This window comes from Ambystoma mexicanum, chromosome 7p (genome assembly GCF_040938575.1).
Source record: "Ambystoma mexicanum isolate Mex_15411 chromosome 7p, UKY_AmexF1_1, whole genome shotgun sequence".
NCBI lineage: Eukaryota > Metazoa > Chordata > Amphibia > Caudata > Ambystomatidae > Ambystoma > Ambystoma mexicanum.
Window position 1 is genome coordinate 394,929,022 of NC_090939.1, and position 27,158 is coordinate 394,956,179.

A 27,158-nucleotide genomic window follows, 5' to 3' on the forward strand; every position below is an offset into this window, starting at 1 on the left:
GGGAAGGGTGGTGGGATGTTGTGGGGCTTGCACTTCTTCACCTTTATGTTAGTCAATACACTGGTTTCTGATGAAAACACAGCCTTGGACATCTTCATTGTGTGTGTGTGTACTTCATTGGCGACAGGGTCCATTGCATGCTCTAAGACATACACCAGTGCATTCCTCCCCATATCCATGTGACAGTATGAAAACATGTTCCGCAGATTGATTGGCTGATCAGATGCTGTCTCACAGCACGTGCCTCCTGGCCATCCCCTCTTGCAACAGCTGCATCCCCTTCACCTCTGTCCTCATCAACATCATCATCCTCATCAGGTGCTTCCATTCCAACGTCAGGGGGCAGTGGGCCATTCCGTCTGTCACACATATTGTGCAGCATGACACATGCCATGGTGCTCTTGGCCACCTTCTCATGTCCATACAGGAGAGCAGCATCAGACCTGGTAATGCACATTCAACGTGACTTCAAAAGTCCAAAGGCCTGCTCGATCACGATGCGGGTATGGGTATGTGCACGATTGTATACCTCCTCGTGCCTGTTCTGTGGTCTCCGTACATGTGTGAGGAGCCAGGTTTTCAGGGGATAGGCTGCATCACCTGTAAGGGGGGATGAATGGGGTCCTGTTACTGTTCACCTCAAGGGCGGCCTGTTCACATCACACAAATTGACATTGCATTGTGATGCAAGTGCTAAACTGAGAGCATACATGCAGATGGTCTGTGTGACAGCAACGTGCAAGTGTGTGGCCGACCCTGCAAGTAGAAATGCCACAATAATGCCTACAACAGTAATTTTGACATGTCCTGGGTGAGGCCAGGTCTTAGGTGTCCCTGGCCCAGGCAAATTTTGTACCACACTGGTAGTGTACTGACATTCTGACACCGATGTTGCCATGCTGTGAAGCATCACTTCAGTGGTGCTATAGGTGTGTGGTTCAGTGCTATGTCTAGGGGTGATCCCTTTGCATGCATTCAAGGGTACATTGCTGGATTGATGCTGTGATGCGCTGATTCTCTATTACCATCTTGACGCCATGTTGCTGATTTGTGTAATATGTGGCGTGGCATGATGTGAAATGGGGATGGATGTGTAATATTTTGCAACCTGCATTGTTCTCATAGTCGTGCATCTTCAAATTGCATGTGGGTTCTTCTCAGGTACATCGTGGCCTTCCCTGATGGACATTGGCATACATCTGTATGTCCATTTTCCGTACGGACGCCAGTCAACACCCACTTTGAGTGTGTGTCTCTCCCCACCCAAATCACGTTGCCATGTGCTTGCCCTACTACTCACCAAGTAGCCACGTACGTTGTCCGGTGTGTCGCTCCATGTAGCGTGGGATATTTGAGATCCGCAGAACCATGGATTCATGTGTAGATCCAGGAAATCTGGCACAGCAATGTGTGAATATCTGGTTGGCGTCACATACCATTTGGACGCAGATAGAGTGGAATTGCTTCCTGTTTCGGTAGACTACTTTATTGTGATGTGGGACCACCAATTCAACATGGGTACAGTCAATGTCCCTGATGCAACTTGGGATGCTTGCCAGTGGATGGAAGCCAACTTTTGTTTTTGCTATCTCCTGGGCAGTCTGTGGCATGGATATGTGTTCAGATGCATGCTTTAGGTGTGCATCGGGTACCTGGTTCAGTGTGCGTGGGAATGCTGGTTGTGAGATGCCATGCATCTGTCCCACTGTATGCTGATAAGTGCCTGTGGACAGGAAGTGGTGCACACTCACCTCCTTCAGTAGCGGGGGATGGCAGTTCTGTGTCTATGAGGCACACAATGTCGTCGTGGATCATGTCCATGATGCTGGTGATGGTAGCCGTGTCCAGACTGTACAGGGTGTGTATCTGCTCAGGGGTTAGGTTGAATGGACTGGCTCTGATCCTGGGGATTGGTGGTTGCCTCTGTGGTATGATTAGGTGCCGTGGTGGTGCTTGCTGCGCCTGTCTTGCCCTCCTCCTCCTCCTGCGTCTCCGTTGTGCTGCCTGTTGTTGTTGCAGCTGCACTGCAATGAGGCCCTCCAGGCCATGTAATGCTGCCAGTATTGGAACCATCTTGGTGTGGGAAGGGGTGTGGGAAGGGGTGTAGTGTGCTCCTTTAGAGCTGACACTGTCTCCATTGCCTCCACCTGTGCTGATTTTGTCCACCTGTGGCAGGTGGGAACACTGCTCAGTTCTCTTAACCGGTGGTTCGCGATGCCGGTATTAGCACCATGGCGGTAAGGGGATTGGGGGGCTTTACCATGCCGCTATTAGCATGTCCGCTCGCCTTGTGATGCTGTGCTAATAGCGGCATGGCGTAATTTACGGGAAGGAGGGTTGCGCGCACGCGCCCTGCCCGCTATTAGTGGCACCATACTTAGCGGTGCCGCTAATAGCGGTGAGCCAGGTCGTAATTGGCATGGGGATTTAACGTTACCGGTATTCCATTACCGATAACGTTAAATCCCTACCGCACAATGTGTAATGAGGCCCAGTAAGCGTTGTCAGGATTATTTGTGGAATTTCTATGAAGGACAAGGATTTGCAAACAGAACTTGCCCGAGCCATTTAAGTACATGATGGAAACAATTTGTGCCAATTGGAAGAGAAGATTGATTGTTACATTAGCATAGCAATTGACTCCAGTTGTGTTGCTGAATTTAAATGGACCAGAGAGTTCTGTCTTTGCATCATTTGATGGGCCTGCAGAATTTTTGGGAGACAAGACATTTATCTCTTTGCTTTCTGATGGGCGTGCAGTTGAGTTTGTACTAGACATTTATGTGGTTGTATTATTTGATGGAAAAGGAGTTGGTTGTTGTTTCGTTAGGGGTATTGTTGGGATATCTGTTGTACATTCTGTTTGCATTCATTTTCTTTTTAAAGGTTAACTTTTTTGAGGTACTGCCTACATATTTATATTGGGGTGTACAGTGTACGTAGCCTGTTATATTCTAGGATGCAAGGAATGTCAAAATTGAATTTTCTTTTTGTCAAAGTTAACTAGGAAAAGACCATTGAGTGTCCGCAGATGTGAAAGTGCTAACTAATACCTTCCTTAAGGACTGTGCTGCCAATATCAATCTATGTGTGATCTAGGTTTAGACCTTGCGATTTATGAACAGTGACAACATATGCAAGAGATAGAGAAAATTGTCCTCTGCATAATTACATGTCTTTGATAAAATGGAAATGTGCGATTGTGTGGCCAATAATTTAAATGTCTGCAAGTTTGTTAAAGTAGAGGTTGAGACATTGAATGTTGGCATGTGGATATGTTTGGAAGCTGACAACTGTACCAATTGCTCCATTGACTAAACCTTGTTCTACAACAAGGATACATTTTAGAATTACACTTTAGTTCAGGCACAAAGTTTGTATTTTCTCCAATCCAGCTGTGTTGGAGAAAGATTTGTTTAAGCTATTTAGTCATGCTTTTGCTTATTGACACATAGGGAGTGTCATGCTATGCACTTCTAGTTTGTCTGTGGAGCTGATATGCCGTATGGGTTGCATTTCTTTTTTAACATTGCCTTGTTGAATTGACTACAGCTTGCAAGGGATGGCATTAAAGACATGCATTTTATATTTTGCTGTGGGAATTTTTGCATGACATAAGGAGCAGATGGGTTTCACTCATATTGATCAAGGACAAGTCTACTATTTAAGATGAATTTTGCATCTTTAGTAAGTAGACCAGTTCCAATGCTTTTTAAAATGTTAGCATAGGTGAGGTCTTCAGACTAATGCATGTCTTGAGTTAGTTCTCTGCACTGAAAATGTTGCCAGTCATTTGCAATTCTAATGCTGCCGAGTGTGTTGCATCATTTGTTGTGTCCTAATGTTTTGAAAATAGCTTGACCTTTTACTGGTGTTAACTGTAGGAGGTCTATGAGGAGATTAACATGTTTTCCTCCCAACAGGCCTTTGTAGATGGTTTTTAGGACTTCTTCCATTCTGAGGTGAATTAAAGCCAAAATTAGTTTGGAACCATGCTCTATTAGGAACACTTTCATTTGTTTCAGAATTCTGCATAATTTAGTAGCAGCCTCTGCTGATGATTTAAAATATTCTACTTTGTTTTGGCATTCTACTAGAAGGAGCAGTAGTTGGTGTAAAGTTACATATCCTCTGTTGTAGGCAGCTAAACCTGTGGGGCTGTTAGAATGGCCAAAGGTTGTTCGTTATATTTTATAGAAATGTGCTGATTATTTTAATTAAGAATGTTTTACCAGAACCAGTTTCACCACTTGCATACAGGAGCAGACATTTATAATTTTTACAGCTACACATTTTAGTTTCATGTTTAAAATCATGTTCAATTTCTTCAGTGACTTCTAGATAAATGGTGTGTTTTTCATCATTTAGCTGTGATTTGGGTACTGACAAGTCTTCTTCAGAATGTTTATTTCGATATATGGTATTTTCTACCTCAATCATGGCTATTTCTACTTCATTTAGAATGACTGACTCTCCATGTGGTTCTTGGCTTCCGGTAAGGCAAGGCTGACCTTATCTAGTTGAGCTTCAATTTCTTCCTCTTGTCCAACATGTGTTTGTATTGTTTTGTTTTGTATTGTTTGAAAATGACAATTTGTATACGTCTTTCATTTGCTTTGAATGCAACTTCAAATGAGTCATAGTCACCTAATAATTCTTCTTCTATTCTCCAAGGTTTTAAAAGTTGCAGTAGGGATATGTGATACAGTTCTCTTTGTTGCAGAGATTTCAATGATAACTGTATATGATTAATTAAACTGGGTTTGGTAACTTCACAAGTTGAGACTGAATATTTGCCAATTGTCTGATCTGGTGTGACATTTTTTGTTGGAGTAGTTTTGGGCTATGACATACAAGCCCATGTTTTCCAAAGCAGTATTTCTTTTTGAGTAGAATGTGTAAATGACATTGTTTTTTTTTAAATGTCCTGGCACGTGGGATCATTTGTGGCTATTGTAGGATTTTAGTACTCTTATTCGGGATGCAGCTCGACCAAGATTTAGCCAGACAACGATTTAGCCAGGCTACACCTGTTAAACTCTCTACAGCTTCGTAGCACCCGAATTCTCAATGACAGAGCATTTTTATACTGAATCTGTACAATTTTTGTGACCGTGTTTTGTCAGATGATGTGTCATCCCAGAGGTTGTTTAACTCTGCTTTCTCAGCTTTGGTGACATAGCTTGCAACTGCAGTGGAATGTTCTGCAATGTATTATATGTCTAGGTTTTCATTCCACAAGAGGGGCAATGATTCCATTGTAATCATTGATGTGCTTGGATGCTTTGTCCCTTTTAATGTTGTATGTGTTTTTAGGGAATTTGTCTTTTACACTCTGTCTAACAGAAGACGTCAAGCTATTTACTCAACCTTTGATGGAAATTTTTCTAGGGAAGCCAAAGTGACTTGTGGTATAGTATTTACCTTTGTTTTTATATCTACGTTGGCAGTATTTGCCACACTTATGTTTTTGGAACTGCTAGATCTGTGTAAGTAGGTCACTATTTGGGGATGTCTCAGTTTATGTAGATTTCAATAAACTGTAAAACAGTGGCCTCACTGTCATGGCCAAATTTGGGGGCATCTTTTATCCACAAAAGCATGTGGATTTGTGGTGCTGCTCTGGATTGCTATTCTCTTCTCCCAAAGAAGTGTTGTACTTCTCCGAGCGGAGGGGCAGTTTTATTGCAGATAAAATGCAGAATGGCAATGATAGACTGACAGGGTCAAGAGAACAGAATTCTCATTGTGTTTTTATATCTATGACTTCTTTATTTTGGTTTGCAGTATGTAAGAAGTCGTGCAAGTCTTCCCATGCGTACTCTGCACAGCTAAAGTAGGAAACTATGTGGGGAGGCCTAAGTTCCTTAGCATGCAATGTACATCAGTGTGACATCTTAGCCAGTATTATTTTGTTCCACGCATGTTTGCCAACAGATGTGTGATAATTGACTGCAAAACTTCATCTTTGTCTTTTATTTTTTGAAGTAGTTGGGTAGCTGAGCTGTTTAAAAAATGAGAGCCTGTTTTGAATGTGTATGCAACTCCATAACATAGAGTTGCTAGTTCACTTTCGAAAAGGATGTGGAAAATGCATTCTACATGTTGTCTGAATATGGGGTTTTCAGTATACCTTTGTAAGGAGCGACATTCTGATGCAATAATTTCTGAGGACCTTTCATCATATCTTCCTCCTTTTCCTGCACATTTTCCCATATGCTCATTGGGGATCATTTAGCTTGATGCATTTGATATGTTTCTAATACATCTTCAATGGTGTCTTTGGCGACTAGTGGGAGAATTGTACACTAGTCTAAATGTTGGCCCCAATAACAGGATCTTCACTTTCAAATTGGCCAGTTGCAGGTGAATCTTGAAACATTTGGGTGGTTTCTTTTAAGTATGTTTACATCTTTGTAGTATGCATTGTTTTCTTTTAGATATTGTAGTGCTTGTCTGACTTTGTTTAAGTCAACTATTTTTTGCCAATTTATGTTCTCTTTTCTTGGTACACCATTAACTAGTACAATCAAATATTCATCTATTGATCGTTGTATTCCTAGAGTTTTTACAATTCCTTTAAGATTTATTGGCAAATATATTACTTTGCCACGGATGCCTTTTAGTAACTCAGATGGAGGCTATTTGTATGTTTTTGGCTGAAGGCATACAGACCACCCAGGATATTGCAGCATGAAATGGCAAATTTGTGGCATTAAACTTTATTTATTGTGGCATTTTTGCTGCACATTTTTTATTGACTGGTGGGTGTAAGCTTGGCACATTGCAGGAAAGGGGCAGTGCCCAAGGCTACAAGAGAGCCAGGCTGTCATTATTTTTACCTTTTGTATCAATTTAAAAGGAAAAGTCCTAGATGTCTCTGGGCTTGGCAGAACAGTGTTTGTTTTGTATAAGTTTTTGCTTGAATGTGCATTCCCATTTAATATTATTGATAGTATTTATCATTATGAGTTGTGATGCTGAAACTATTACGCTTCTATTTTCTCCAAACCCCAAACACCGACACACCTCTCTCACCAACGCACCTCCCATGTCTCACCAATTCCCCATCACAGCTTGCAATTCCTATCCTCTCACTCTGTCACACTCATACTCACATGCTCTATCACACTGCCAAGTCAAAATGTGCACTCCCCAGTGCCTGCCACACTCAAAATCATACTCCCAACTCACACCTTACACTCCCCAATAACTCCTGCAGTACACAGTCCTTCATTTGTTCATGCTACTTCTGCATCTTGCATCCTTTCTCCCATTCTATCACACTCTTCCCTCATCCTGTCTCCCAATTTGAAGCTCACTGTCTCTTTCCAGCCAAACGCTCCCTCTCTGCTTTTCGGCCCACTTCACCCTCTGAGCCCATGCTCACCTCTAGTTGCTGTGCCTCCTCTCCCTCTCTGATGTCTGTCCCACCACCCCACTGCTTCCTCCCTCTGACGCAATGCTCTCCCTCTACTTTTTTGCCTACCACTCTACATCTCAACCATCACTCCCCCTCTTTCTACTTTCCCTCTCATATTTAACCATTTTAAAATAAAATGTAAAATGTCGTTTTTTGTGCAGATGCTCAAAAAGTGGGGCATTGAGAAATAGAGCAGAGGATGTGCTATTTTTAGATAACCCATTTCTATTCCATCTGAGGAACAGAAATGCAAGTGATATAACAGTGGTTCATAACTCTGCTGTCACACAAAAAAAAAAGAAAAAGAAATGTATGACCGGGTCAGGAAGAATCTTTCATGCAGTGACACCCACCATGTGCCTATTAGAACCAGACGCATAGTTCCCTACAATTTTGGAACATTTAAAAGTGCATCTTGTTTGTAAATTTGGGATGTGCTTTTAAATGTGCTGAAACAGCTCCTGATTTTTACAAAGGGGTGAACAAGTCCATGCCATTCATTCAGATGCCTCAGTGGATTGGGCTACACTTTTTTTGGCACAAGTGATGAGATGTGCTTGCACATTTCACTTCTTACATCAAAAAAAGGTTTGAAAACATTGCCCCATGTGTCTTTTTTTTAGATCGCTGTTCATGCAAAAACTGCAATTTTCACGGGTGTTTTTGCAAAAATAGCTGTTTTTTTGCTTTTATTTAAAAACAGCTATTTTCTGAGCATTTTCCAGGATAGCAAAATCACTATAAACGAGGGCCTGATTATAGGGTCTGATTATAGCTTGAAATGGGTGTACTGTTTGGATTATAGTTAAGCTGTTGGAGAGCCTTTGGAAGTGGTTATTGTCAAGTGTTGTGTTGCAGTACGTGCACATCATTGAGGGGTCAGTTATTTTGTATGTATGTTCTGCTGTTAGATATAAAGCTGATTGGAATCATTGGGATTCTTCATTGTTCTCTATTTTGTGGGTCATATCTACTGTTTTTGTGCTCTTCTTATAAAAAGGTGTGTGACAACAGAGACAAACTTAGCTATTTCTTTTAGCATGTTTTAGTTAGGAGGATGATCTGTGCAATGCTTTCATTAATGTTTAATGAAGTTATTGAATTGTCTAAATCAACTTCAGTTCAAAAGTACTTTATTTGGACGTGCACTATTTTTTTAAAGAGTTCTTTGGCTGTTCCATGTAGGAGAATGTTATTTAACTGTTGCAGTTCTAGAGCAGGACGTTCTGCGTAGTATAGTCTATGCACAAGATTCCTTATAGTGGAATGGTGTGTTGCTAACATTTTGATTTGACGAAAGTGCTTTTGCAAGCAGTTCCCGAAATGCAGGATGATGAATGGCCTTGCCGACCAGTGTGGCTGAGCACTGGGCAGTAGTCCATGGTTTATAAAGTTTCTATTCTACTTTTGTCTTTTAGTTTGACATAGTGATTGAGGAATTGTCAAAAAGATGTGAAGGATTGTTGCCATACCTTACACATTGAGCTGCATGTCCTTTTGTACACTGGAGAATTTGTTTGGGAAAAAGGAACATTTGGTTGAACGTTTGTTGGGGAAGTTGATTATAAAAAGGTTTCTTTTGCCATAATGGTGACTTCTACCATTTCAGACCCTCTGCCATTACTGTCTATGGCAATTCAATTGTTTTGTTACTGTTTATAAGCCTCTTCATTGAAATATTGTTCTTTACTACTTGTGTGAATCCATTCACCTTCACAGAAGTTTGAAAAGGTATCTATATTGACATTGCGCATGTTTACAAGTACTTTTTTTTGTAATTTATTGATTTAGTTAGTGGTTTCATTCTGTTTAGAATATAAACAATGCTCTCTTTAGTAGAAATGCGCTGTCACTTAGAGTTTCGAGGATTAGTCTCCTACAGTCGTTTTTAAGGGTAGATTTTTACTTTCAGCTGTTTTTATAGGATTGTGAAGAACTCTACAATGTAATATGTTTTGTAACATCAATGTTTGGGATTGCTTTATGGTGGTTATGTTAAAACTGTTAGATATAGTGCTAGGTTCATTACTACATCTGTTTTTCTCTGTATATCTTTTTTTTAACTTTTAGTTTTTGCAAGAGGGGCTTTAACTTCTTTAGCCGTGGCTGGTTTACTTTTCTGGAGTGAAGTTACTAGCTCTTTCGTTTTAATGCTTTCTATAAATTGTTTTAAAGGTGGATGAGTACATGGCTTGCATTTTTTGTGTCTGTTGGGAAAACAGAAAGTCTGGGTTTTAAAGATGTAAAATGTATATGGATGTATTGTGCTTGGATGTGTGGGTGTGATTGAAGAGGTGAATAACATCTTGTGTGATTGTGTACTGGGATGATAGTTGTGGTTGGGAAGGTTGTAACAGTGTGTACAGGTGTGATGGGTTTTGGTTAGTGAGTACGAGAGTGGTGTTACAAATTAATAGGGAATGTTCTTCTTTCCTGTAATTGTAAATTAAAGTTAGTAGGTATATATGGTAATGGTCAAGTACTTTTAGTAAGAGTAAGGTTGTTGTTGATGAAGGTAGGAGGAGTCGCTGGGAAAAAAAGAGTTAATCAAGTTGTGTTATGGATGATGTACTAAAGTATGTTAAGTATGTTGTTAGAACAATTGGAGTATGAATACTGGTGTTTTGGGGGATTAGAAAGAACAGGGAAGAAATGGGTGTAAGAAAAAGGTGCATGTGTAGGTTACTTTAATGCTGCTGATTTTAATTAAAGAAGTGCTGTGTTTGTGGGGCAATGTATTTGTGATGTGTACAATTGTTTTTAAAGAATATGTAAAGTGTGACCTAGTGGTAATGCAATGGTGGATTGTTGCTGCAGCAGTGTTTGGTGTCTTATAGTAGAGGTTGGAAAAGAAGAGTACTCCATATGTAAGGTGAAGTGTTGCATATAGATACTTTGACCGTATACACATATGTGGGAGCAGACAGACAATGGTGGCAGTGTAAGGATGTGATCTGCACTACCTCACAGAAAACTGAAAACAGCTCAAAGTACTGCATAGTGAGAGTGCATTCGAATTACAACAAATACAATCTAATAAACGTACAACCTTACAAACATGAATACAAAAACGAAATACCTGTATATACATGCCATTGATTGAAAAATCAAATTTTGTAGCTCCATTTTAGTGAAAGTTAAGACATACATTAAACATACTTACCAGCGCACAGAACACTGCAAATAAATCTTCAAATATGTAAATATGTATCAACACTTACTTTCACATCAGCCACTCTCTTGCCATGTGTACAGTGTGAGTACAGGAATCAAATGGATAAAACTGCAGAAATGTGTGGCTTTAATACTTATACTTGCAAAGTGAATACCACAAAAGGATGATACAACTACTAAAATGGATGACACATCTTCATCACAACCTATCACAGATAGCTTCACAAAGAGAACAGTAACAACAACCAATAACAAACAATGAAACTCACAGAAATGTTATTTTTCCCGCTCAGCATGTTTTTTAGCCACAGCTATTCAATGTGGTTATAAATCTTGCGCTGTAGCTGCAGCTACACATACATTTTCTGGAAACCCAAAATCAAACTAAGCCAGCCTTCAAAACTTCAAATAAAAAAAGGGAACACCTAAGCACGTAAAATAAAAAACACAAATTACATTATGTGCTGTATCATCCACATAATAATATGATTATTGCATAGAAAATGTATGGGTTAATAGACACGGCTATAAACATAGACGCTCCTACAAGAACAACCAATAAGATAATGAAAACCATTGATGCGACCACACAAGACCCAGTTTTACAAAAGTCCCCTAATGGACGGATATTGTTAGCTACGGCTAAACAGAAGAACTATATAAAAGAAATGTATTTTCACTCATCCAAACTGCAGACAAGTGTCCCTAACAGGACTAACAGCTCCCCGCCACTCCTCAAGGCCCTCCCCAACTCCCTCAGTATTTAAAATACCCTAAAACACTCTATGTATTCATGATGCTGCTCCACCCTCTACCACATGTCCACAAACACACAACTTGCCATTCACACGTTCATAGCATGCAGTGCTAATTGCCCATTCATATCCACAGCTGAACAGGGTGCCACTTATACTTGTGGGTAGCAACATTGTGCACTAGGAGGATGTGGAGTAGCCATGGGTAAACACTACAGTTGTTGCCATTGCTAGGCATGTCAATCAGTACACCAATCACATTGCTTACTGTGTAGCTTTGGTTATAAGAATATTGAAAAAACAAAATCTGAGTGTGGAATATGAATAACAAATGAGATATTTAAAAGGTCAACTGCTCATGGGGTTATTTAAGGTAGCTGATGATAAACTGAGCAGAGTATAGATGGCAGTAGACTAGGTGAGGATATATTTAATGGCTACAATTGCACAATATATAGTAGCATGGGTGAGACTGCTTTGATATTTTATTTATTTTTTGATTTTGATGAATGTATTACGCTCACCAGACAGAGTAAACCGTATTCGGGTGCAGATGACAACTAACCATAGACACATAAAAAGAAGCAGGAGTTTAGATAGGATAGAGTTTCAATTTATTTAAACAGAAAGGTTTTCAACCTCTTCCTAAAAAGGACCACTGTCTTGCACATTCTGATCTCCAGTGGGAGGTGATTCCAGACCTTAGGACCAAAAACTCCAAATCTTCTGTTTCCTCTGGAGAAACACTTGGTTCGTGGAACACAGGACAGAAGTTTATCTTCCAAACGCAGGTTTCTTCTTCGATGGTATAGCGCAATCTTTTCAGCAAGGTAGTCGGGAGCAAGCCCTCTCAGGAATTTAAACACTAAGCAAGCCATTTTGAATTAAATGATATCGTCCACCATCAACCAGTGGAGGGATCTCTGCACTGATGACACATGGTCCCGTTTCCTGAGGTGTCCTATTACTCTGACTGCCACGTTCTGGGCTCTCTGGAGTCTAGCCACTTGTTAAAGTGGAATTCCTGCCAACAAACTGTTACAGTAATCTAGGTGGGAGTTGGTCATTGCCCCCACAACTGCTCCCCCACGACTGCTGCCCTGTCTTCTGTTGGAATAAAAGGGAGCACATTGTTTAGTGATCGTAATGCGTAAAATACTTCTTTCACCTGTGCCTCTACCTGTGACTCACTGCCCAGGTTCTCGAGCCAGATACACCCCAGGTTTTTGATCTTTTTAGAGTACTGCAGTTGTTCCCCTAATATGAAAGGCGGGAGACTCTGTAGCTCTTGCAACATTTTGTTCTTTGGGTCATCTTTGAAGTTATGGGTGTTAGTCTTAGTGGTACACGGTGGTGGCGCGAGTTATGGTTGCTTATCTTACCATAACTGGCGAATTTCTGTTTTTTTCCTCGATTTTACTTGTAACCATAATATGGATAGGTTTTTATTAGTGTAAAGTAACTATAATGTCCCTTTAACAAAGTTTTTGCACTGAATTTGAAAGGTTTTTGTTAGAGCAACTTAACCATAACGTCCCTTTCACAAGGTTTTTTCACTGAATTTCATAGCTTTTTACCAGGATACCCTTAATTTGTATAGATGTACCATACAACATACCAAACCACCTGGCTCCATGCTTCTAACCACAGTGTCCGCTGACTATGTTTTGTGGACCCTGGTTAGCATCCACTCTGCCCAAAAGCTCAGGGGTTGTTTTACATTATTTTAGCATGCAGCAAAGACGCTGAACATGTTTAAAGAGCAATACCTATGTGAATTATTAGGAAAAATGAAGTAGGTCCACAAACTCTGTACTTATAAAAGCAGCAGTATAATTTCATAGGGTGTGCGACATAATGGAATGCACCAAGGAGAAAAATAACCTGTGCTTCCAACAGTATTACTGCAGTCTGTTCTACATACAAACTGAGAAGCAACTGTCAGCAGGAGAAGTGCAAAGTAGTGACAGCAGAACTGTACAAAAAGTGGTAAGTACACTATATTTTTTCCTATAACTGTGCAGTTTGTACATGACTAGTAAACGTTTTTTTTTTTTTTACACAGCAAGCACCCTGGAGTGGCTTAAGGAGAATTTCCTTCTTGATGAAATTAGTGTAGATAGTAACTCCAATGGTACATAGTGGAGTTTGAAAAATGTGAGAATGAATACACATTGCTTCACGTGTAACTGAAACATGTTTCTATGTTTAACAGTACATACAGGAAATGAAAGGATTGGCCCAGGCATGCCAGCTACTACAGAAGTGCATGAGCACATAGGAATCCAATCTGTCACTGCGGCCTGGGGGCAAGAATGGACAAATTGATTAACAGTTTTGGCGACTTAAAAGAATTTTTACAAAGTCATATAATGGGAAATATAAAGTACCACTGTCCCCTGTAACCCTTCACCCTGTCCCAGCCTAACATCCCCACAAATCTTTGTAAGCAAAGACGTTAACATTGATACCTCAATCCCGTCCTCCCCTGATGACTAGCTTATACAAAACCCCAATTCCCTGTTTATGTTTCCATTTCCGCTACCCCATCCCTTTCCTGATTGTCTGTATTTGTGTGTGTAAATAAAGCGCTATGTGTATAGTGTTGCTGTGTTTTCTTTTTTAAAAGCCCCATTAGGAGTCTGTAAACTGCACGACTGTCCGGCCTGTCAGTAATCAAAATGGACGTGTCCTATGGAGACTGCTCCTGTCCGGGGTGTCCGCAATCAAAATCGAGGTGTCTGTCCGACTCTGTGCCTGTCCTCAATATATGAACGCTGTAATGTACCTTAAATTAGTTTGGGGACCCCACTCCTGTCCTGCGGCCACCTGGGCGCATGCGCAGCACATTCCCTGTGTCCTATGGACAATGTGCCTGTCCAGCATGTCCGCAAAGTTATGGCATACTTTTAATTACTTCAGGGAGACCACCCATTTCCGGCGGACACCTGGGGCATGCGCATCACATTCCCAGAGGTCCTACGAACAACGGATTGTCAGGCATGTCGGCAAAGCGCAAACATACTTTCATTATTTCAGGCAGCCCACCCATGTCACCCACCCATGTCCGGTGGACACCTTACACATGCACATCTAGTCCCCCCGGTTCCTACGATCAATGGGCCTGTCCAGCATGTCTGCAAAGCAGTGACATACTTTAAATCGTTCGGGGAGCCCACTCACGTCTGTCAGAAACCTGGGCACATGCGCATCACACCCCCCCGGGTCCTACGAACACAGTGCCTGTTGGGAAAAGTCTGCCTCACATGTGTCACACTTTTTATTGGTCCGGGGACCCCAACCCCGTCTTTAGGACACCTAGGCGCATGCGCACAATGGGTCTTGTGCAATAGCTGTCCTACGGACAGCCGTCCCATTTGCGAACGTTTGCAACGTCACCATGTGACCGCACCCATGCAGAGCGTCAGCCCTTATTCGCGAACAATGTCCTGGCCCGCCGAACAGCAACAAAGTGCTTTTTGGAGCAATACGAGGTGTTTTACTGTGAAACTTCACCCTTGCAGAGATCCCAGATCATGCCCCTGTTGATCTGGACACTTTTTGAGTCCAGCTTGGGTCTCAAAGTGTCTGCAGAGCGTGTGACTGTTCAGCGAGCACTCCCCAGCACCCCTATAAAAGGACACACCCCAGTGTTGCTCCTCATTCTGTTTCTGGCTGACCAGATTGCTGGACTGTTTGGCAGATTACTGTGTTCCTGCTGTTTTTCAGATTGCTCTTTTCCTGATTCCAGGCTACTTTTACTTGGATAATGGCATCCATGTCTACCTCTGTTGCTGCCTCTGCCTCAGCCAAAAGTCACTGTTTTGTGTGTGTACTGCGACACGGTACTATGCAGGAGTGAGCAATTCCACAGTGCTTTCCAGGCTGCGGTCCGGGAGCACAATGGAAAGTGCCCCCTACCTCGATGAGGCCCACCCAACATATTCCTCTGTCCATCTGCCTGTTCTCATCCCTGTAGTCGGTGCCCCTTCCCTACCCTGCCTTCCCTCCCTTGTGTGTCATGTTTGAAAAAATCAAAATAAATCCGACAACACAAACATCAATAAAAAATTGCTCTTTTCAGAGCCACCTTTCACAGTTTAAAAATAGAAATGCCAGTGAAATGGTGCATGCCCCGGCGCAGCCTGCAAAGTCCACGGACAGTCCGCAGACTTTTAAAAAACATAGAGGGTGGTGCCATCAAAAACATTGCATTCTTTTCGGGAGAAAGTGGTTCTGAAAAGAGCATTTTTGTTTTTTATTTTTGTTTTTGGAAGGTTTGAAGTGGCCAACACCTACCCCACACATGCTTGTTATACTTGCAAGAAGAGCTGAAAAGCATTTTGGATACTGCGCAAAAAAAGGTGATAGCCAGCATCAGTAAGATGGATGCTGTCTCTGCCGAAAATGTTGGTGCTACGAAATGTAATGTTTTCACTGTGGAAGGAAGATATACCAACATGGCTTTCCCCATTTGCAGACCAAATCATGAAGAGTGCAGCCACATCTGTCTCTGGGAAATGCGCCCAAAAATTACTGAAGAGTTTGGAAACATGTCCATGACTTTCCCAAGTGCCTCCTTCATTGTAAACTGCAGAGAGATTTCAGCAGCGTGGCCTAAACTGTTCCCTCCACAATTAACAATAATAATAGCTGGATGATTGTGCATCACCAAAGTGGCACAAAGGGGAAGCAAATCCAGCCACTTCATGTCACGCACTCCATATCCGTGCACATCCACATGAGGGAATCCAAGATGTGTAGCCACTCCACCTGCATACACCTGCAACCAATGTAAATTAGTTTAGTTTAGTTTCTTTATTTGCACTGCACACTGAACCCTCAGTTAACTGGGCGCTTAAAGCTTATACAAGAGTTACAGACAGTTTAGACATTTACAGTTATGAAAAACAACAGCAGAAAAAAGTGCTGGTCGACAATGGTTAGGCAGTGTGAGTACATGGCTCTAGTTGGTCTTGTTGGTTGATGTTTGTTAACTTTATCTGCCAGGTATTTGGGGGTGGAATTTGAAAGGTACTTGTGGGTGATAACAAGCGTGCAAAGGGCAATTCTGTCCCATATCGGAAGCCAGTGGGCGACGTGCCTGAAACTGGAGATGTGGGAAAATCTTGGTATACTTAGTGTCGCTCTTAGGGCATTATTTTGATGGACCTAGAGTTTATTGAGGTTCCTTTCAGAGTTGCCTAAATAGAGGGTGTTACAGTAGTCAATCTTGGATAACACTAGTGCCCTGGCTAAGGTAATGCAGCTACTAGGCGAAAGGAATGACTTGCAAGCATTAATTAGTTTTTTAGTGTATGCCATGGCGAGGCAGTGGCATTCAGTTGTTTTTTGAGGGAGAGGGTGGAGCCTAGGTATACCCCCAAGGTTTTGATTTGTTTGGCCACTTTGATTGGGTTTCCATCGATGTTGATGGAAGCATAGCAGGGGTCTAGTTTGTTGAGGAGGGTTTTGGAGCCGACGATCAAAAGCTTGTTTTTTTTCATTGTTGAGGCAGAGGTAGTGATCTGTAATCCACGCCTGGATTTCCAAGTACATCTTTTTAATCCTTTTACAATCATCTTCATAGCACCCTGAGAGTGTGATGAGAACCTGGTTGTCATCGGCGTAATTCGTGTATGTGACACTCAGGTTATCAAGACGCCAAAAAGGCGCTTAGTAAAGATGTTGTAGAGCGTTAGTGAAACGCACAAGCCTTGCGGTACGCCACAGTGGATGGGAATTAGGTCCACTGAGGCAGATGGGGCGAATACCCTAGTGGTGCAGTTAGACAGGAATGATTGTATCCAGGTAGAGGCATTCCTGGAGAAGGCAGCTGCTGTGGACAAGTGATCGGTAAGGATCTGATGGTTGACAAGATCGAATGCTGCCGATAACTCTAACAGCAGGAGCATGGCAAGCTTACCCTTGTCCTTGGATTTTAAGGTCCAGGAGGGATGTTTCCATTCCATGTCTAGGCCTAAAGCCCGATTGTCTAAGGCCCAGTAAGTTGTAATCCTTCAGGTGTTTCTGGATTTGCAAGTAGGCCACTCAGTCTAGAATCTTTAGGATGTAGATAATGGTGGCAATGGGCCTATAGTTAGTGGGAACATTGGGATCTAGGTTAGGTTTTTTTCTAAAGGGGCATGACCCAGGCCTCCTTAAGGTTGTTGGGTACCGTGCTGGTCTCGAAGGAGGAGTTGATTAATGCTGAGATGAATGGGGCCAAGTAATTGGCGCCTTCCTGAATGATTTCCGCTGGGCAAAGATCTCCCTGGCATCTTGATGGTATGAGGCTTTTAATGATCTTTTCTACTTCATTAGCTGAGACCGGCGAGAAGGAGAAGGTTGGGCACTCAGGGGTGCTGATAGTTGGAGAGGAGGTGGGGTCGGCGTTCTTAGCCAAGCTGATCTTTTTCTGCTCAGTTTTAGATTGGAGCATAGAAATATTGTCTGCAAGAGCTTTCTGTATAATAGCACACCGAAATGCATCTATCACACAAGTTTCTGCAGGTGGTGCTTGGGACTCAAGTGCCCTGAGAATACTGAAGAGCTCTTTAGTCTAGGATTTGGCATTGAGGATACGGTTGTCATAAGTTTCCTTTTTTTGCGTTGAGGATAGCAGATTTGTAAGATGTGGTAGCTGAGGTGGATATCGCCTTGTTAGTGGGGTTAGGTGATTTTTAGTTTGGGTGCAAACCATTTGTTAAGGTGGGCAATTGGTTTGGCTTTGGTTAGTTTAATGGGGGCGATGCTGTTCACAGAAGCCTCCAGTGTGTTATTGTATAAGTCAACTAGCTTATTTGAGTCCAAATCTTTGATGTTGGCTGGGTCTAGGATGTTCTGGATCAGAGGACGTAGGCTTTGGAGCGTTACATTTCAGTTGTTTCTGACAAGGATCTGCGGGGCAATGTGGAGAGTTGGTTTGGTCGGTGAATTCCCCTGGATGGTGAAGGAAATGAAATGATGGTCCGACCATGTGGTAGGAGCATTTTGAAGGATTGTGGTAGAGCAGGTGAGGTCTGCCAACCAATCCAGTGTTCTTCCTTTATTGTGTGTCGGGGTTGTGACACAGTGGTTAAAGCCATGCTGGGAAATAGCTCTTTCCAGGGATGAGGCATTAATGAGTGCACCTCTAATGATAGGTTGTTTAGCTGGGCTAGGTCTTTTAGGTGCTTTAAGTGTTGTGGGTGGGCGGGGAGCTGGATTGGTAGGTGTAGATTTAGGTAGGTGGGATTGATGGGCTCTCCTATGAGGAGTTCTACGCTGCGGGATCCGAGAGCATAGTCTTAGGTTCCTTGCCTTCACTGTACAAGGAGACCAAGTTGTGAGTGGTGATGAAAGTGAAGGATCCATTCAGTAGGGCTGAAGGTGAAATTGGGTAGGATGTCTGTTTTGCAGTTATTGCAATCTGAGGTCTCTCCATATGTGTGTGGTGAGTGTACTAGAGAATATGGTTGCAATGGAGGAAGGACGTGAGGTGGTAAGAGTGCATTGAGAGGCAGGAGGACAGTTGCCATAGTTATGGTGACACTGTAAAGGCAGGCCATAAAGGCGGGGGTGCCTTAAAGTGCTAGTTCAACAGTGGAACGGAGGCTAGCTCAGGTTGAGGTGTGGAGCAGTTAATGCACTATGGAAGTGGACAGTAATAGCCTCGCACATAAGTGGATGAATGGATCTAAGATCAATGGGTAGGCATGTTTATTTATTTATTTATTTGCATTTATATAGCGCGACAGCAGCCGGGGGCATCGTGGCACTGTTTCAGCAGGTTAGGCTTCACAGGACAACAATTAGATACAGGTTACAGGAATTAGACAAAGAACATATGGTACATAACGCATAAAGTTACGCATAAAGTTACAATGGCGGCGTGTGGTTAGCAAAAATATGTAATGTATTAGCAGAATAGTGAGGATTTCGCATTTTGCAGATGGCAGGGTATGAGGTCTCATTTCATAAAGCTGTGGGTAGGGTGTTCCAATTTTTAGGGGCCAAGTTTTGGAAACTGGAACCTCCAGCTTTGGTTCTCTTAAATGTTGGTACGTAGATCTGGTTGGTCAGGTGAGATGTAGTGAGTCTGTTGGAAAGGTTGCAGATGATTCTTTCTGAAAGGTAGGTTGGGGCATGGGAGGAGAGGCACCTGTGTGTTATGGCCAGTGTTTTCAAAAGAATGCACTCTTTTAAAGGCAGCCAGTGTGCATCTTTTCTGGTCTGTGAGATGTGTTCCCTTTTGGGAATACTTAGGTCTGCTCTAAGGGAGTTGTTCTGTGTGACTTGAAGTTTGTTGATGTTTTTTACAGAGGTGTCCAAGAATAGGGCCTTGCAATAGTCTAGTTTAGTAAATACTGTGGCTCCAGGTATGGATATGCAGTTTTTGTCGAGAGGAAGGGCTTGACAGCATTAATCATCTTGGTAGTGAGTGCTGCCGATGACGCTATGGCATTGACCTGGCGTGACATGGATAGGGATGAGTCGAGGTATACCCCTAGGGTCTTCACTGCTGGTGAGACGGTGATAGTAGAGTTGTCAATGATGAAAGATTTGTATTGTGGTGGGAGCTTGCTGAGTGTGTTTGTTGAGCCTACTATGAGGATCTCTGTTTTATCCCCATTTAGGCAGAGACCGTTGGCTGCCATCCATGTCTGAATGGCAGAGTAGATCTTGGTTAGGGCTGCAGCGTGTTTTTTGTATTCGTCTGTTAGAGGGATTAGCACCTAAGTGTCATCAGCGTAGTTGGTATATGCTATGTTGTGGTGGTCCAGATCGTTGAAGAGCGGGAGGGTGAAAATATTGTGCAGTGTGGGGGCGGTGCAAGACCCCCGTGGGGCGCCGATGTGGATGATGGCACGGGAGGTGCATGAAGAGTCGGAGAAGACTTTCATGAGCCTACAGTTTAGGAAGGATTCTACACAAGCGATTGCCTCTGGGTACAGGGGCTAGTTCACCTGGTGTACAGTAGGCTAGTTTGCTAATAATGCTGTAGGCTAGTTCACTTATGATGCGGTCGGCTAGTTCACTTATAATGCAGTAGGCTAGTTCACTTATAATGCAGTAGGCTAGATCACTTATGGTATAGAAGGCCAGTTTGTTTTGGGTCACAAGGCTAGAACAGAATATATCCCAAAATCCAGAACCTTTGCCTCCTGAAACAGACAGCTATAGCCACATTAATCTGCACTCCAGTCAGCAAACAGAGCCTCTCCCACACTCACTCCTTGCACACCACACTGAGGGAACCTTATAGACCGATCCCCTGCCTCCACAGACCCATTTCCATGCCTGCCATCCTTAAAAGTCTGGATGGGGCACGTGCGATCGATCCACGAACTGCCGCAGAGTTTGCAGATAAATCGGCCAAATCAAGGGGTTGGGGTTAGGTTTTTTTTAACCTAACTGAACAAACGTAACTGAACAAACAACTTTTGTTTTCTATTTTTGGGGGGAATTTTTTTCTTCTTTTCCTCCTTACTGCCTTACATCAACATCTGCAAAGCATCTCTTAGATTGAGAAAAAACAGAGCATTTCCAAGAATGGACAATGACACACCATTTGCATAAGATAGTGCACACTAAGAGAGTCAATGTTGTCATTGGAGAAAAGCACGTCGCAAAAGTATACCAATGCCTCCAATAACAAGGTACCTTCCAACATGTTTCTGGGGATAAAAGACATTGGGTGTTTTCCATTGTGCTTTTGGTAGTATTTCAGAAAAAAACAGCTTTGCAATAGGGAAAAACAGCATTAGTTCTTCCACCAACAACTTCAATATTGGAACCAAACTTGGAGCACTGATGTAGCCCAAATACTCTACTCCACAGTGCACAACCAAAACATCAGGACAACCAAAAGTAGCTATTTTTCCGCAAAGAGCAAGCAGTGCCTGCAAATTGCGGCCAGGCACATTGCACCATAAAGCCTCCAGGCCTGGAAAACCAAGATCAGCAGAAACACCTCTTGCCTTTCCATACCTCTCCATATAACATACAAAGGAATCTCCCACTATGCACAGAGTAACTCCAGCCATCTTCACTACAAAACCAACACAGCAATGAAAAACAGTGTTACCCTCCCTTCCTGTAAGGTATATCCTTAATACCTGATTGGCTAATCCCCACAGTCCCATTACCATGCCAGGCATGCTGAAAAGCCCTGGATGTAGCACGTGTGATACAGAAACTACTGCAGTATCATGGATCTCATAACACAGGACTGCCCTTCTTCCCTTTCCACTTCACACTTTGCAGCACTCTCTCATTGGCTACTGATAAGCAGTCCCATAACCATCCACCAATCACATCCAAGAGCTCTATATCTAACTCTTTCAACTCAGTATAACACTGCAGATGTACTGTTTAACACTCAGAGCAAAGGTCTCCTATGTGTCCCAATCACTTGCATCCAAAAGTACCGTAACACTCTCCAGGATTTCTACTTCCAGATTCATCCACATCTACATCCATCAACACAAACTACAGGTATGCATATGTTTTGAAATGCACACAGAAAATGAAAACTGCATGTATGTTACCAAACATAGCAAGTACATAGATTGGATGCATGTGAACAGGGTGCCTGCCACTTGCCCTGCATAACCTACTCAATAATCATAGTCTCATTTGTCCCATCTCCTCACATCAACTAACAGTTACTTACAATGCATTTTGCTTTCAAAGTTTTCTTGTACTGCTCACTAGCATAACAGCTGTAAACCAACTATTTCAATTTCAGGACCACTGTCTTTTTTTTTTTTTTTTAAGACACATTGGGATCATTTGCACAGCATTTTCAAGTGCCAGATCCTATGAGAAATGCCCGGGTTAAAAACAAAAAAGGGAAACTGTATGTATGTTAGGAAAGCATGCAAGTACATACATTGCACAATTGATAACATGCACCATTCGGAGGAAAGCAAAGAAATGCATGTGTGCATTGGAAACAGTGCTATCTGTAAATTTGGATAAATAAATGAAACAACAGAAAATGATTTCTGCACTCATGTAGCAACCATCTATGTGGGGAAAGTTAACACAATTCCACACACAGTAACATTCTCCTTTCCAATCTGTACATTGTTCTACCCTTTTTCACACTCTAGTATGACTTGCACTAATCCATTTCCAAATAAACTAGGGTAACAACATCTCACACACTTCAAAAGTGTAGCCCCATAGATCAAAGTTATCACTGCAGCACTAGCCCCCATACCAACAATGCTGATACTCCCAAGTCCCCATTTGTATGCAGTGCTGTACAATTGCACACACACACTAACTCCTCCTGCCAACAAATCCTCCTACAATCTAAAACAATGTGTTCTCCTACTGCTATTACTGTACCATTAACATGCATACCCATGAACTTCCTTCTTTTGCAATTGCAGTGAAGACTGCCTCCTAAAAGCCAGTGATGTCTCTGCTGGAAGATAATATCCAGAAGAAACCTACTCAACACATCCAACAAACTAAGTACTGTAGTAGTGTTCTGCCTGTTACTCGGAAAGTGCAGTGTTGTTGTATTGTATCCTAGACAACTATATCCAGCGGCACAGCACTCGCTTCAGCCTTACTCATTACACCTTGCCAGGTCCACTGTTTCTATTGTCATCAGAACACCAATATAGTAATACCCACTAGTTGTATACATATCAGTACAACCTTCCCAACCATAGGTAACAGCCCTTTGCACAATCACACTCCTCTATGTATACCTACCCTCATATTCAGACACTCATGCACAATACACACAAATACATTGCACAACTTCCAAACCCAAACTTTCTTTTTTTCTCCAACAGACACAAGAGAATGCCTACAAAAAAGCAATTAAATAGAAAACAATGCAGAAATAGAGCAGATAAAACTCAAACCATGCAAAATAGCCATCCACCTCTAGCAGACGTTGTACGAAAAGTTCAAACAAAACAGCTGATATAGTCACCGAGCAAAATGGAACCAGGTAGCAGGAAACAAAGTGTGACTTCTCTTCCAAAATGTAAAACTTAAAGTAAATGCATTAAGAAGAATTCAAATACCAGTAGTTCTAACACTACATCTACCAATGTTAACATAGCCACAAGTAAGCATTCCAAAACATTTATTTTACACAAAATGTTCCACCATAGAATTTTTCAGAACCTTATAAAAACAGGGGAGTAATCACGCTCAACCCTTAAAACGTAGCGCAGAAAACTAATCCTGTAAACTCTCTTAGACAGTGCAATGCGCCACAAAAGTAAATAATTTATATAAATTTTAAACAGAGCAAAACACTAACAAAATTAATTAGTAAACTACAAAAAATACTTTGCAACATTCACCATATCAACATAGACACGTTTGCAACTGTCACCAGCACAGAGCCATATTCAATGATTAGGCATACAAACAAGAGCAAACAATCCCAATTGCCATACATAGCAGTGGCTGACGGTACGGAAAGGTAGACAGTACCAATATGGCAGATGAAACACTGATTGCAAGAATATCTCCAACACAATTGCAATCAACTCTCCATTCCCCCGAAACTATCCGTCCCGTCTACAAATGGTTGTGCACCTCAATGTGTAATGAACAAAAACAATCCTTCAAATATTTGCCGTAGTTCCTCAATCATTATGTGAAAGCCAAAGACAAATAAAAAATATAAATATTACAAACCATGGACTCCTGTCCAGTGCACAAATACACAGGACTACAAGGACATTCATTAGCCTGCCTTTCTGGTCCTGTTTGCAAAGGAACCTTCCACCACATCAAAATGTCAGCAACATACCATTCTACTATACAAAATCTCATTCAGAAACTGTACTATGCAAAAACTCCTACATGGCACAGCCAAAGAACTCCTGGAAAAATAGACCACATCCAAAGCAAATATTTTGGAAGTGAAGAGCAGTTACAAAATCCAGAAACTTTAGGAGAGAGTTGCAACAAACTTGCAGATGCCAACCTTCTATTATACACATACAAAAAAGAAATAGCAAAGTTTAAAATCAAATCTCCTGAAGTACCAAACCAAGTATGTGTATGTTGTTGCAGATCTTTTCATAAGAAGAGCACCAAAACTGTAGATATAACATACAAAATTGAAGACAATGAGGAATCCCAATGGTTCCAATTAGCTCTCTACCTTATAGGAGACAACAAATACGAATTTGCTAACCCTGCAATACTTTGCACATACCGCACTGGAAAACGTGATAATAACCAAATGCATTCACAGGCTATTTATTTATTTATTTATTTATTTATTTATTTGCATTTTTAAAGCACTCACACAGCCCGCAAGCATCGAGGTGCTGTTACAGGAATTGTTTGTTTTTTGTTGCGTAATTGTTTTTTTTTTTGTCTTAGTTGCGTATTTATAACGCGCTTAAATACCCAGAGGTTTCTAAGCGCGGACCCAGGGATCGAACCTGTGTTGCTTCGTGTTGTCTTGCTTACAAGGTAAACACGTTGCCGCTGAGCTATCCTCCCAGTGACCCAGTGGCTATCACTAATAACTTAATAAACCACTCCAACAGCTTCACTTGTATGAGAGCATTGTAATCCAAACAGTGCACCCATTTCAAGTGATAATACGCCTGCAAGCGAAAACAGTCAAGTTGCCTCCTTCTGGTTTACTGAAAGGCATTTGTTGCAAAGTAATTTATTTGCCATTAGATCTTAAAATAAAAATGTAGACATTCTGGGAGTGCAACGGCCAATAGATCAATATTTGGTTATTCTAGTAAATGGTGTACCTACAAAAAACACAAACATTTGGCAGCAACTAGTAGACTTAAACAGAGTTACTGAAGACCTGCAATATCTTAAAGAGAACAATGAATACTACAAAGAAATAAACATTGAAGAAAACCTGAGAGAAACCAACAACATAATTCAGGATTCCTCATCAACTGGCCAATTTGAACTTCTAGATCCTACTACAGCCGCCAACATTTTAGACCAGCATACAATTCAAACACTGCACTCTAAAGACACCATAGACAATACACCAGAAACATATCAAAATCGGCAAGCCAAAGGATCTACAATCAGCATATGGGAACAAAGTGTAGAAGCACAATCCTTTCCTCTACTCTTTCCTACTGGAAAAGGTGAAGGTATGATGAAAGATGCACACACATGACAGCATCAGAATACCACTCTTTATACCACTCTTTACGAATGTATTTTAAAGACCCCAGATTCAGACAAAACATTGAATACATATTCCATCTCCGATTTGAAAGTGAACTAACAACTCTATGTTACAGAGTTGCACACACATTGAAAATAGGTTCCAATTTTTTAAACATGTCTGCTATAAAGCTATTTCAAAAGGTTCAAGAGAAAGAGGAAGTTTTACAGTCAAGTGTTACAAATCTCTTGGCAAACATGTGTGGTACGTAAACGTAAACAAACCAGGGACAGACATGAAACCACCAGGTGAATTCTGCTCTCTTGACCCTGTAAATGTGTCATGCTGCACTTCATCAGTAATAAAACAATTCCTCCCCTCTGAGAAGTGCAACACTTCTTTTGGAGAAAAGAATATCAGTCCAGAGGAGCACCAGCGATCCACATGCTTTTGTGGATTAAAGATGCTCCAACATTTGGTCAGGACAGTGATGCCACTGTTTTGCAGTTCATTCACAAATATGTCACTTGCAAAATCCCTTCAGAAAGCGCACATAGTGACCTACTAGAACAGATTTTGTGGTTTCAAAGACACAAATGTGGCAGGTATTGTCAGCACGCATATAAAAATAAAGGCAAATACTACAGCAAATGCTGATTTGGTTTCCCTAGACCAGTTTCAGCAAAAGAACAAGTAAACAGCTTAATGTATTCTGTTAGACACATTGTGAAAGGCAAATCCCCTAAGAACACATACTGCATTAAAAGAACCAAAGCATCAAAGCCCTCCTGTTGAATGCAAACATAGATGTGCAGTACATTGCAGACAATTCCGCTGCATTTGCACGATATGTCACAGTCTACTTAACCAAAGCTGAGAAAACAGAGCTGAAAGACCTCTGGGGTGACGTATCATCTGACAAAAATTATGCAGTTTTGGCATAAAAATGTTCTCCCATAGAGAATGTGGCTGCTACGAAGCCGCAGACCATTTAACCGGCACAGCCTTGTATGGGAAATCTGAAAACTTAGTCTGGCTAAACCTTGGTCCTGCTGCATCCAGAAAAAAGATAAATACATAGTAGAAAGTTATGCGGGCAGCCTGGTTCATCTTACCAAACGCAGCCTGATTAATCATATAAAGCTATAATTAAAATCTCCTCAACATAGAAAACTTTACTACATACTCCTACTTCAACTTTTTAAACCATGGAGAAAAGAAGAAGATTTATTCGACACCCATGCCTCCTATGAGGATGCTATCAATACGAATGAAAGCACTATAACATATATAAACTTCAAACAGTACAAAAACATGTTGGACAATGAACGCCAAAAAGAGTAAGAACTTCAAGCACAACTAAATGTAGACACACCTGAGAGCAGTCAACCTTCTCTGACAGGAAGCCAAGGACCACTTAGAGAGCCACTCATAGTAAATGACACAAAATTAGCCATGTCTGAAGTAGAAAACACCGTGTGTCAGTATGAGGATTCTGAAGAAAACTTTGCTGTACTGAAATAACAATTGAATGGTGAACAGTGTACCATTTTCCTAGAAGTAACTAAAGCAATTGAACATGGTGTGCAACACAAAACTAAAACGTGTACCTGTCAAAACTATAAACCTGTACTCCTGTATGTAAGTGGTGAAGCTGGTGCAGGCAAAACATACTTAATAA